This window comes from Schistocerca nitens, chromosome 2 (genome assembly GCF_023898315.1).
Source record: "Schistocerca nitens isolate TAMUIC-IGC-003100 chromosome 2, iqSchNite1.1, whole genome shotgun sequence".
Taxonomy (NCBI): Eukaryota; Metazoa; Arthropoda; class Insecta; order Orthoptera; family Acrididae; genus Schistocerca; species Schistocerca nitens.
Window position 1 is genome coordinate 487,699,723 of NC_064615.1, and position 13,480 is coordinate 487,713,202.

Sequence of the window (13,480 nt, forward strand, 5' to 3'; positions counted from 1 at the left end):
GAAAAAGTGTCATGATTATCTCTCCATCGGCAAAAGATTCTGGAATACTCCTCCATTCGGATCTCTGGGAAGGAACTGCCAAGGGGAAGGTGACCAAGAGAAAAAGATTGAATAATCAACGAAAGATTAACGTTCTACGAATCGTAGCGTGGGATGTCAGAAGCTTGAATGTGGCAGGGAAGCTAGAAAATCTGAAAAGAGAAATGCAATGGCTCAGTCTAGATGTAGTAGGGGTCATCGAGGTGAAATGCAAAGAAGACAAGGATTTCTCGTCAGATGAAGATTGGGTAATATCAAAATCAGCAGAAAATGGTGTAACAGTAGGATTCATTATGAATAGGAAGCTAGGGCAGAGAGTGTGTTTCTGTGAACAGTTCAGTTATAGGATTTTTCTTATCAGAATCGACAGCAAACCCTTATCAGAATCAACAGCAAACCAACACCGACAACGATATTTCAGGTATACATGCCGACTTCCCAGGCTGAAGATGGAGAGAAAGTGTATGAGGATGTTGAAAGGGTAATCCAGACCGTAAAGTCAGATGAAAATATAAGTCACGGGGGACTGGAATGGAGTTTAGGGAAAGAAGTAGAAGAAAAGATTACAGGAGAATATGGGCTTGGGACAAGGAATTAGACAGGAGGAAGACTAGTTGAGTTCTGTAATAAATTCAACTAGTAATAGCAAATACTCTGTTCAAGAATGAAAAGAGGAGGAGGTGTACTAGAAAAAGTATTTTCCGAGAGGCAATTCTGACGTTGCTGTTGATAATGGAAGCAACACTAAGGAAAATGAAGGCACGTTCATAGGATTTGTCGACTTTGAAAAAAGAGTTCGACAATGTAAAGATGTTTGAATTTTTGAGAAAAATAAGGGTAAGCTATAGGGAAAGCAAGAGAGACAAGAGCCAAGAGGGAATAATAAGAGAGAACAATCAAGAACGAAGTGCTCGGATTAAAAAAGGTGTAAGACAGGGATGTAGTCTTTCGTCACTACTATTCAGTGTATACATCGAAGAAGCAATGATGGAAATAAAAGAAAGGCTCAAGAGTAGAATTAACAGTCAAGGTGGAAGGATATCAATGGCACGATTCGCTGATGACATCGCTATCCTCAGTGAAAGTGAAGAAGATTTACGTGGTCTGCTGAATGGAATGGACAGTTTAATGAGTACAGAATATGAGTTGAGAGTAAATCGAAGAAAGACGAAAGTAATGAGAAGTAGCAGAAATTAGAACAGCGGTAAACTTTAAATCAGGATTGATGGTGACAAGTAGATGAGTTTGAGGAGTGCTACTATCAAGGCAGCAAGATAACCAATGACGGACGGAGCAAGAAAGACATCAAAAGCAGACTAGCACTGACGAAAAGGGCATTCCTGGCCAAGAGACGACTACTAGTATCAAACATAGGCCTTAATATGAGGAAGAAACTTCTGTGAATGTACGTCTGGAGCACAGTATTGTGTGGTAGTGAAATATGGAGTGTGGGAAACCGGAATAGAAGGGAATTGAAGCATTTGAGATATGGTGCTACAGACGAATGTTGAAAATTAGGTGGACTGATAAGGTAAGGAATGAGGAGGTTCTGTGCAGAATCGAAGAGGAATGGAATATGCGGAAAACACCGACAAGGAGAAGAGACAGGATGATAGGACATCTGTTACGACATCAGGGAATAACTTCCATGGCACTAGAGGGAGCTGTAGTGGGTAACAACTGTAGCAGAAGACAGAGATATGAATACATTCAGCAAATAATTGAGGATGTACGTTGCAATGAGATGAAGAAGTTTTCACGGGAGAGGAATTCGTGGTGGGGCACATGAAACGAGTCAGAAGATAGACAAAACCCAAAAAAAAAAGCGGCATTTGGGGAGCGTTATCGCAGTTAATTGATGTAATATTGGGAAGATAGTTTTGAAAATACTTAAATAGTGGCTCACAAAGACGCTATGATAGATAGTGTGGTTCTGGACGTAACAATATGAGTATATTATAAATTAGATAGAGAGCTGGTTTCGGCGTATTAAAGAGCACTCTGGATGCTTTCTTACATAAACAGCTTACTTCGGGAGTTATCGAAACCTTTAGTGAGACACAATTTGCTATATACGTAGTAAATCTAGCTGCCTATTTTTATTGTGCACGAATGTTTGTATTCTTCTTTGATTGTTGTTAAAAGAAAGACTCGATAGCATTGTTGGGTGGGAGACCACAAGATGCGGCTTCAGCAGCCTAACTTGGAAGGGCGTCCTTCTCCCGCTCACAGTTGTCTCTTTGCATGCATTCCTATCCTCTCGCATAGCACCAGCAGGGAACTGTGCTCGTCCATCAAACGGAAGGATCACCGTCAACAGTGTCACTCCATGAGAAAATGAGGAGTGGTTTTGAACTGAATCCAGGGCTGTGGCGCAATGTATGGTCATCAATAAGCCTTCGCCGACCAACTGTTGGATGTGAAAAATTCTTAGAACGTCACGATTCGAAGCGACTGCCTTCAAATTGGGCGCCTACACAAAGACGTGCGTTAGTGACCTCGGCTACAGAGGCTGCAAGAAGTGTATTAGTCTTGGTTTTGTTAGCTGTTAACTATCATCAAATTAATCACTAATAATTTTAAATGTACTGAAACGCCTGGTTAAGTCCGCAAGACAGCACAGGTAGCTGGAATTGTGGAAAGGGGCAAAAAATGAGCGACTGTCAGTTTCACTCGAACACATATAACTTTATGTAGTTGTCCAAACATTACAGAGCCAATTTTCGAACTTAACTATCGACTGAATATGTCACACAATCTTATGGCTTAAGGGCACAACCTCTTCAATTTTTAAAACGCCTAAAGGCCCATGATTTAAAACACAAATATAATAAAATTTCAAAAGGCAGAAAGCGCAAGGTTTTATCCTTAAATAATGGTTCAAATGAGGCTGAAGGTCCAAACAATCTACGACTCGACAAGTAAGGAATTTTAATTTTAAGACTGCTGAAGGCCCATGATTAAAAAAAACACAACTACAATAAATTTTCAAGAGGCAGAAGGCCCAAAGCTTTATCCAGAAAAAAATATTTTAAATGAGGCTGAAGGCCCAAACAATCTAAGAATTAGCAAGTAAGGAATTTTAATTTTAAGACGGCTGAAGGCCCATGATTGAAAAACACAACTACAATAAATTTTCAAAAGGCAGAAAGCCCAAAGCTTTATCGAAAAAAACATTTTAAATGACGCTGAAGGCCCAAACAATGCAAGACTTGAAACTTCCTGGCACATTAAAACTGTGTGCCCGACCGAGACTCGAACTCGGGACCTTTGCCTTTCGCAGGCAAGTGCTCTACCATCTTTTTTTTTCATATCAGCGCACACTCCGCTGCAGAGTGAAAATCTCATTCTGAATGCAAGACTTAACAAGTAAGGAAGTTTCAGTTATAAAGCTGCTGAAGGCCCATTATTTAAAACCCAACTAAAAATGTACAAATTCAAACCATCGGCTATGAGCTATTAAAATACACAATCAAACACCAACAATAAAAGGCAGTACAGCCAGCGTCGCTCAGAAGTTTCCGGGGGTCGGTCTGCACTTGAAATATTAACGTTCGCTTAGGGGAGACAGGCAGTCGGCCCAACTATATCCATTCCGCCGGCCGCCGGCAATCCAACCAAGAGACAGTTAACGGACTCACCGACAAGACGACTTGCTTTCCACCGACCAGTACACAAGGAGCACCCCGGCTAGCCGGAAACCGTAAGCACCTGCTGCCTCACGTCGAAAGAGGAAGAACCACGACATAACCGCAATAACCGCGGGAAACCAAACACAGAGTACCAGCCAGGGTTTAAACCAACGCATAAGCCGGGGCCAGTATGGCTCATGTACCAACTACGTCACACGTGAAAACTCTACATTCACATCAAGGGGTTGGACAAAAATATGGACTCACCGCACGAAATGCATGCTTCATCATAAATGCAGGTTGCGATATGGTGTGTGAGATGACGAACACAATGTTCTCAATATGCTGTATGTGTCAGTCGTGTTCAGAAGAGCGTTCTGTGTAAGTGTGAGTGAATTATGTCAGGAGTAAGTGAATTGGTGGTGCTCGTATGGTGTGTGTTTCCGTAGACAGGGTATCCAAAGTTTTTGACGGTTCAAGAAGAAATGTATCGAAGATTTATACCGCATACAAGATAAGCAGGAAAAAATCGTCACCCCGTCACAACGCGGACGAAAGTGTGTGTTGAGTGAGCGCGACTGCCATTGAAGAGAATTGTCACGAATAGTAATAAGATGACAGTTGCAAAGGGCACGGCAAAACTGAATGTAGCACTCGTGTCAGTAACAAAGCAACACGAAGGCAGCTACAGAAAGAACGATTTGTAGGGCGAACCGGAATTCCAAAACCAGTCAGCAGTGATGCAAATGCCAGTAACAGAGAAACAGAAAACTCACTACGCTGTGAAACAGGCAAAAGCGGGGGTACGTCAAACAACGGGTTCAATTAGAACATTTAGCAGGAGTGCAAGGCATGCAGTCTCATGCTCCACAGTAGCAAGGCGACTGCACCTGTGGTCTCTCTGCCACAAGAGCATTACGTTGTGATCTGTTGACATCCACATATCGACAGCACAGTCAGCGATGGTGCCAAGAGCACGGAGACCGGACCACCAAGGCTGAGGTCGCATGCTCTTCTCGAATGGGAGTGGATTCAAATGGCGAGAGGATGGGACACGTAATGCACCGAGGAATACTGTCTGACGCGCTTATTTTGGTGTTACGGATGTTGTGGCGTGAAGAGGCATAATGAAACTTCCTGGCAGATTAAAACTGTGAGCCTGACCGAGACTCGAACTCGGGACCTTTGCCTTTCACGGGCAAGTGCTCTACCAACTCGAGGCAAAATGTTTCATTGGTGTACTGACCTCCAAATCTTCGAATACGGTCCACTCACCGGTAAACGTTATCGTCACAGTGTGCTCCTTCCGCAAGTACGTCTTTTCAGGAGTTCGTTCGGCCGTGACTTGACTTTTATGCATGACAGTGCGCGACCCTGTCGACCGACCCACGGGGAGGAGCTCTTGGAAGGAGAGGCTATTTGGCGAATCGACTGGACTGCCCGTTCTGCCGATTTAAATCCCATCGAGCCACAGACCAGTTCTATAATTTTGGAACACGTATTATGTTCGAGTGTAATGACTTTTCTGGAGACTAGAAATCTACTCTGTAGGAATCAGCATGGGTTTCCGAAAAGACGATCGTGTGAAACCCAACTCGCGCTATTCGTCCTCGAGACTCAGAGGGCCATAGACACGGGTTCCCAGGTAGATGCCGTGTTTCTTGACTTCCGCAAGGCGTTTGATACAGTCCCCCACAGTCGTTTAATGAAGAAAGTTAGAGCATATGGACTATCACCCCAATTGTGTGATTGGATTGAAGAGTTCCTAGATAACAGAACGCAGCATGTCATTCTCAATGGAGAGAAGTCTTCCGAAGTAAGAGTGATTTCAGGTGTGCCGCAGGGGAGTGTCGTAGTACCGTTGCTATTCACAACATCGGAAGTTCACTCAGGCTTTTTGCGGATGATGCTGTAGTATACCTGGAAGTTATGTAGACAAGTGTAATGTGCTACGACAACACAGAAAGAAAGATCCTTTATCATTTAGCTACAATATAGGAGCTCAGCAACTAGACGCAGTTAATTCCATAAATTGTCTGGGAGTAGGCATTAGGAGTGATCGAAAATGGAATGACCATATAAAATTGATCGTCGGTAAAGGAAGTGCCAGACTGAGATTCATTGATAGAATCCTAAGGAAATGCAGTCCGAAAACAAAGGAAGTAGGTTAGAGTACAATTGTTGGCCCACTGCTTGAATACTGCTCACCGGTGTGGGATCCGTACCAGATAGGGTTGATAGAAGAGATAGAGAAGATCCAACGGAGAGCAGCGCGCTTCGTTACAGGATCATTTAGTAATCACGAAAGCGTTACGGAGATGATAGGTAAACTCCAGTGGAAGACTCTGCAGGGGAGACGCTCAGTAGCTCGGTACGGGCTTTTGTTGAAGTTTCGAGAACATAGCTTCACCGAGGAGTCAAGTAGTATATTGTTCGCTCCTACATATACCTCGCGAAGAGACCATGAGGAAAAAATCAGAGATATTAGAGCCCACACAGAGGCATACCGACAATCCTTCTTTCCACGAACAATATGAGACTGGAATAGAAGGGAGAAGCGGTAGAGGTACTCAAGGTACTCTCGGCCACACACCGTCAGGTAGCTTGCGGAGTATGGATGTAGCTGTAGATGTAGATGTAGATGAGTGGGACCGAAAGAACAGACACCATGACCGTGAAGAATGAAATTTCAATGAATTACAAACATCAGCTGCTGGGGGGGGGGGGGTGTTCTTGAGATAAGTCCTCGCAGGCACGCTAATTCCTGTGTCCTCGCTGGCTTAGGGGTTATTTCCGTGTATAGCGGAATCGCTACCGTAGTAGCTTGATACCTTATGCCGGCACGGTAGCTCAGCTTCTTCGATCAACGGGTTAATTACTCTGTAATAAAAAAAAACTGAGTGAACGGATGAACGAAGAACCTGAACGGGTGTCATCGGACGTCCACCCTGAGCAAATTCGACGAACAATATAGAACAAAACGGGATAAAAAAAATGGTTACAGCGCCTACCTAATAAGCAGGACATCCCGGGTTCGAATCCTGTCGGGCACACATTTTCAACTCTCCCTGTTGATTTATATCAACGTCCCGTACACAGCTGATGTTTGTAATTCATTGAAATTTCAATCTTAATCGCGCTGGTCGTGCAATGAAACCCCCTACCTCGAGAACCCCTTATAAGCGTCGTGGCCAGCACGGGAACACGTAGCAGAGCACTGACTGCTGTTCGTGGTGGTCACATACCTTACTGAGAAGCATGTTCCACCTTTTGCAATGTGCAGGGGACCACTATAAATCACAGAGACTTCAGTGGAATTTCTATTGATCTCACTGCGAATTCCTTTCAGTTACATTCTGTACTACATTGTAGCAGTACTTTATACGTATGGTTGAAATTTCATCGATCAATGTTGCGAAGCAGTGACACAACATGCGGAAGTTACTGTCGTCCTGAAGTGTGTGTTCGTAGTGACGTTATGCAACAAAGAGGCAGAAAAGTCATAAAACTGCCACGATCTACATTTTAGTTGCGCAATAAGAACGTGCACCTGAAGAGAAGTCTCCCGGAACAGATAAGAATGTAAGGAGAGAATTTAGGGTTCGAGATTTGTCGGAAAGTTCGCTAGCATCGCGGCTGCTGCGGCCGGCCGTCAGAGAGCTGGGGAGCAGCAGGAGACACCGCTGTGTGTTGAAGGCAGCAGTCGTTAAGGCGGTTGACGAGCCGCGAAACGAGCGCCGGCGTTTTAAGGTGCGGGCCGGGCAGAGCAGGCGCGGCCGCCGCGGCATGAGGCTGAGGCTGGGGCTGAGGCTGGCGCTGTGCTGCGCGCTGGCGCTCGTGTTGCCGCTGGCCGCGGCGGGCCCCGGGGCGCCGGCGAGGGCGCTGCGCCGGCCCTCTGGAGAGGCGACAGGGGCGGCGACGCCGACGGCCGCCGCCGCGGAAGCTCCGCCGGCTGCCGTCGCTCCAGCGCCGCCAGCAGCCAACAGTAAGTCCGGATAATGCTCTCGACGGCCGTTCGCGTAATACCGAGTGTAACCAGATGACGTGTCGTTTCATTCCTCAATTGCTATTCCCAAAGGGGATGAAAGCTGATGGAGAGAGAAGAAACATAACTTCGAGTTTTGCCAATGACACAGTAATTTTCGGAAGAGCAATTGAACGGAGTTGATAATCTTTCCATCTTTATACGGGAGGGTTGGGTGAGTTTGGCTGTTCAGCATGCAACGTCAGATGAAAAACACCTTCAGTCTTCTATATTTCAAATTTTATTTTACTTTAGTGACCATTTCGCCGGTTCACTACGCCATCTTCGACGAGCAGCAAGAACCCAATCTCGTGTGCAATCGAAGTAGGGGCCAGTATTTAGTAACTGGTATCAATAAAACTTAGCTCCCCCCGAACAGGCAGTGAAGGTCCAACGCTACCGACCGGCCGCCGTGTCATCCTCAGACAACAGGCGTCACGAGATGCGGATACGGAGGAGCATGTGGTCACCATACCGCTCTCCCAACCGTATGTCAGTTTACGAGAGTGGAGCCGCTACTTCTCAATCAAGTAGCTCCTCAGTTTGCCACACAAGGGCTGAGTGCACCCCGCTCGCCAACAGCGCTCGACAGACCGGATGGTCTCCCATCCAAGTGCTAGCCCAGCCCGACAGCGCTTAACTTCGGTGAACTGACGGGAACCGGTGTTACCACTGCGGCAAGGCCGTTGGCCAATTGGTATCAATAGTCTAATGGTTTAACAACGCGAGCCCTTCGTTCGTCAATTTCAGACTGCTCATGAGATTGGATTCTTTCCACACGTCGGTCAAGGGGCCGAAAGGTGGCGTAATGAAACGATGAAACAAAGGCGGCTGAAGATGTTTTTGGAACTGATAATGTCCTGTGAAATGACTATCAACAGAAGTTAAACGAGGATAATGTAGTGTAATCGAATTAAGTCGTAACTACATTTTTATTTTAAATACAACTTTCTGCTGCACTAATTATTTATTTACTTCCAGTGACACAAGTTACACGAGAGCTTGTTTCAACGTTTTGTCATTATCAGGTGTACCTGTGGAGATGACCAATACTGGTCCTTACGCCTATGTTAGCCTATGTCTACATATGGCACTTTGTCCTTACCCCTTAGCTGGTATGACGTGGTCCATATTGTATCAAAAATAACTTAAGAAGATCATACAAAGAAATAAATATATATATAACCTGACCATACCGTAACAAAAAAACAACCGACATGAACTCCCTAAGATACCATATGGACCACGTCATACCAGCTAAGACGTAAGCATGAGGTGCCATATGTATACACAGACTAACATAGACGTAAAGAATATTATTATACCTATTCTCCTACCTTCACAGGTACAGTTCAGAATGGCAAAACGCTGAAACGGGCTTGTCGTGTAACATGTATCACTACGAGAAAATGTTCGCAGCTCGTGATCTAGTGGCTAACGTTGCTGCCTCTGGACCTTGGGGTCCCGGGTTCGATTCCGGCCCGTTGGTAGATATTGTCTGCCCTGGGACTGGGTGCTTGTGTTTTCCTCGTCATATCATCATCATTCGTGACTGTGTAAAAAATGGACTTTGTACGGGCGCTCATTGCCGCGCAGTTGAGTGCCACACAAATCAAACATCATCATCACTACGGGAAAATAAATAAATAGTGCAGCAGTCCGTCCCTGGTAGCTGAGTGGTCAGTGCGACGGAATGTCATACCTAACGGCCCGGGTCGATTCCCGGCTGAGTCGGATATTTTCTCCGCTCAGGGACTGGGTGTTGTGTTGTCTTTATCATCATCATTTCATCCCCATCGACACGCGAGCCGCCGACGTGGCGCCAACTCGAAAGACTTGCATCAGGCGAACGGTCTACCCGACGGGAGGCCCTAGTCACACGGCATTTCCATTTCCAGTGGTGCAACAAAAAACTTATACTTAAAAAAACGTTGTTTTTCGACATCGTGCAAGCTGCGGGTCCACTGGAAAGAAAATTGTTGAATTAAATCAAAAAATGGTTCAAATGGCTCTGAGCACTATGGGACTCAACTGCTGAGGTTATTAGTCCCCTAGAACTTAGAACTAGTTAAACCTAACTAACCTAAGGACATCACAAACATCCATGCCCGAGGCAGGATTCGAACCTGCGACCGTAGCGGTCTTGCGGTTCCAGACTGCAGCGCCTTTAACCGCACGGCCACTTCGGCCGGCAATTAAATCAGATTTTACAATACAGTTACTTTAGGAGTTGATGGATTCTGCTGTTTCGGAAGCAGAATAACTGATTATGGCCGAAGAGCAGGTCAGACAAAGGCTAACAATGCCAAGCATGCATATCTGAAAAAAAAACTTCCTATCATAAAATATAAATTGAAGTATAAGCAAGTTGTTTTTCTGATACGATTTATATGATGGACAGCTTTGTGTGGAAGTGAAATGTTGACAATAAACACTTCAGCCAAAAATAGAGCAGAATCTTTAGAATTGTGGTGCTAAGGAAAAAGGCTGCAGGTTAGAGAGGTAGACCTAATAACTAACGAGCAGGAACTGAATCGAAATGGAAAAAATAGAAATTTATGGCCGAACCTGATCAAAAGAACGGCTCAGTTTGGAAGGCATATCCTGAACAATCAAGGAATCCTCGAACTTGGTAATGGAACAAGCTACGGAGAGGGGTGGTGGGGGATGGACGGGCGGGAGGGGAGGAGGATGGGAGGGGACGTAAAATTGTAGAAGTAGACCAACACTAGAATACAGTAAGCGGGTTCGAATGGATGACGGTTGCCTCATTTATAGAGAGATGAAGAAAGTTGCACAGGATAGGCCAGCGTGGACAACTGCAGGAAACCAGACTTCGGACAGAAGTCCACAACAAAAACAACTCATTTTGTACCCCAAGGTCTGATTCAGATCCAGACCATTATAGAACCTTCGGTTCTTTTCAGTGAAACATGAGGCGACCTGATAGTGGGGCATAGGCCTCCCCAGTTCACAATAAACCGCAGATGAAAACTACTTCTGCAATTTACCTTGCAGCCAAATTGCCTTACAGCAATGTATTTGAATGCGTATTTGTTTACGTACATACGAGTCGCTGAATTATTGGACAAGTGCAGTATAGCGGTTGGACGAAAATGTGGAAACACCAAAATCATAACACGTTGCCAAGCCTAATACGCTGTAAGAAAACCGTTGACATTCAAAACAGATTCATCTACATCTACATCATACTCCGCAAGCCACATAATGGTGTGTGGCCGAGGGTACTTTCGGTACCACTATCTGATCCATCCGACCCTATTCCATTCTCGAATAGTGCGTGGAAAGAATGATTGTCGGTAAGTCTCTGTATTGGCTCTAATTTCTCGAATTTTCCCCTCGTGGTCAATACGCGAGATGTATGCGGGGGTAATATGTTGTCCGACTCATCCTGAAAATTTCTGTCCCGATATTTCAATAGTAAATGTCTCTTTGATGCGCAACGCGTCTCTTGTAACGTCTGCGAGTGGAGTTTGTTGAGCGTATCTGTAATACTCCCGTGGCGACTAATCGACCCCGTTACCAAACGCGCCGACCTTCGTTGGATCTACACTATCTCCTCTATTAGTCCCACCTGGTAGGGATCCCAGATAGATGAACAATACTCAAGAATCGGTTGAACAAGCGCCTTATAAGCCACTTCTTTCGTGGATGAGTTACATTTCGTTATGATTCTTCCTATAAATCTGAGTCTGGTGTCTGCTTTTCCCCCTATTTGTTTTATGTGCTCATCCCCTTAAGTTCGCTCTGGATAGTTACGCCTAGATATTTTACGGCAGACGCTGTTTCCCGTCTCCAGTCATGAAATACAACAGCGCAACTTGCAGGCTTAGCTACGATCTGCATTTTCGTTCAAACATGTAATTCTCGCGCTGTTTCCATATTTTTGTCGAGCGACGGTATCTGTTCTTGCGTCGCATGTTGATTTTAACTTCTGCATACACAGGACTGTTTTGAACTAACCAAAGGCTCCTGTCGCTGAGAGAATAAAATATAAGTTTTTGAACTTATGATGAATGGAAATGGTTAACGTTCTAGGCGTCATTTTTTCACAAAACACGTTTTCAGTGTTATTGTGTTCTTGGTACACTGTTAAATGCCCCTTGATTTGTGCTAGGTGTCAAATCATGAAGAAAATGTCTAAGACATTCGTTACTAAATAGCGCATAGTTTTTGTACCAAGAGCACTCGCCTCTGGGGTCCCAAGGGCCATAAGTCAATACCGAGAGAGGTGGCGCAGTGGTTAGCACACTGGACTCGCATTCGGGAGGACGGCGGTTCAAACCCGCGTCCGGCCATTCTGACTTACGTTTTCCCTAAATCGCTTCAGGCAAATGCCGGAATGATTCCTTCGAAAGGGCACGGCCGATTTCCTTCCCTACTACCCTTCCCTAATCAGAGCTTGTGCTCAGTCACTTATGACCTCGTTGTCGACGGGACGTTACCCACCCACTAGTCTCTCTCCGCCATAAATCAATATCTCCTTCATTCAGTTAATGCACAGTTCGTTTTGTAAGCAGAGTGTATGTGAGTTTTTATTTGTATCAAAGAAACATCTTTATAATGAGAGAAGATAATGATCGTTTAAATAGTAGTAAAAAAAAAAGCTGAAGGAGTCAACAGACAGAAACAATGTCAGTCTGCAAAATGGTATGACAACTGTTTCTTCCTCAACAACTCACCAAGTTCTACAGCAAACTTTGCGACATTTGATCCCTAGAATGGAGGTATGTTACGAACAAAAGTCAATACTGAAACATTTTTCTTGAATTGTTATTATCTCGTAGAAAGCAAAAGACATGAGAAATTGTTTTGACTGAGAACAGTTCTACTAATTATTGCAATGTCATTTTTTATTTCAGTTCTTGTATTAAGACAAATAAAATGTAGCGCCTTAGTATTAACGACACTTGAAACAAAAAAATCGTCATTGACACTTATAATCAATCAGTTCCGTTACACGGATGTAGAAAAAAAAAAAAAAAAGCTCCGTCTTTAGGCCACAAGTGGCCCTTCCGGGACCGTCCGGCCGCCGTGTCATCTTCCGAGGAGGATGCGGATAAGGAGGGGCGTGTGGTCAGCACACCGCACTCCCGACCGTTAGGACGGTATTCTTTGACCGAAGCCGCTACTAATCGGTCGAGTAGCTCCTCAATTGGCATCACGAGGCTGAGTGCACCCCGAAAAATGGCAACAGCACATGGCGGCGGGATGGTGACCCATCCAAGCGCCGGCCACGCCCGACAGCGCTTAACTTCGGTGATCTCACGGGAACCGGTGTAGCCACTGCGGCAAGGCCGTTGCCATTGTGGATGTAGAAAGTTCTTAATAAATTATTAATTTTCTAATTTGCCTTTTTTTTTTTTTTTTTTTTTTTTTTGTAGTGACAAGGCGAGCATTATAAATTGTTGTATCAGCATACCTTATCAGTTTTTTGGATAGAAATAAGTTATGTTCGAAAAGACACATGTTGTTTTTTGAATCCCCTGACAAATGTTAGCTGTAGATCTTAGAACATTTGTCATTTCCACTTTTCACATTTTCAATAATGTATGATTCCCACGGTGGAGGCTGTTTTGCTTATACTGTACAGCACCACAGTGTGCAATACGAGAACAAAGGACTGAGCTCTCCATTCCAGTGTGTGCTAGAGCACAGTCTGCTGCTCGGTTAGTCCGTTAGAGAAAAAGGCTTCATGGCATTGACACTATTCGAGACCAGAAGAAGTTGTTGACAGTTATTGTGAAATGTCTCAGTTTTTGAT

General features: G+C 44.7%; 1 pseudogene; it reads right to left on the bottom strand.

Moving 5' to 3' along the window:
- Window positions 1–8,268: 8,268 nt before the first annotated feature.
- Window positions 8,269–8,386, bottom strand: LOC126238566 (5S ribosomal RNA; annotated as a pseudogene).
- Window positions 8,387–13,480: the final 5,094 nt, after the last annotated feature.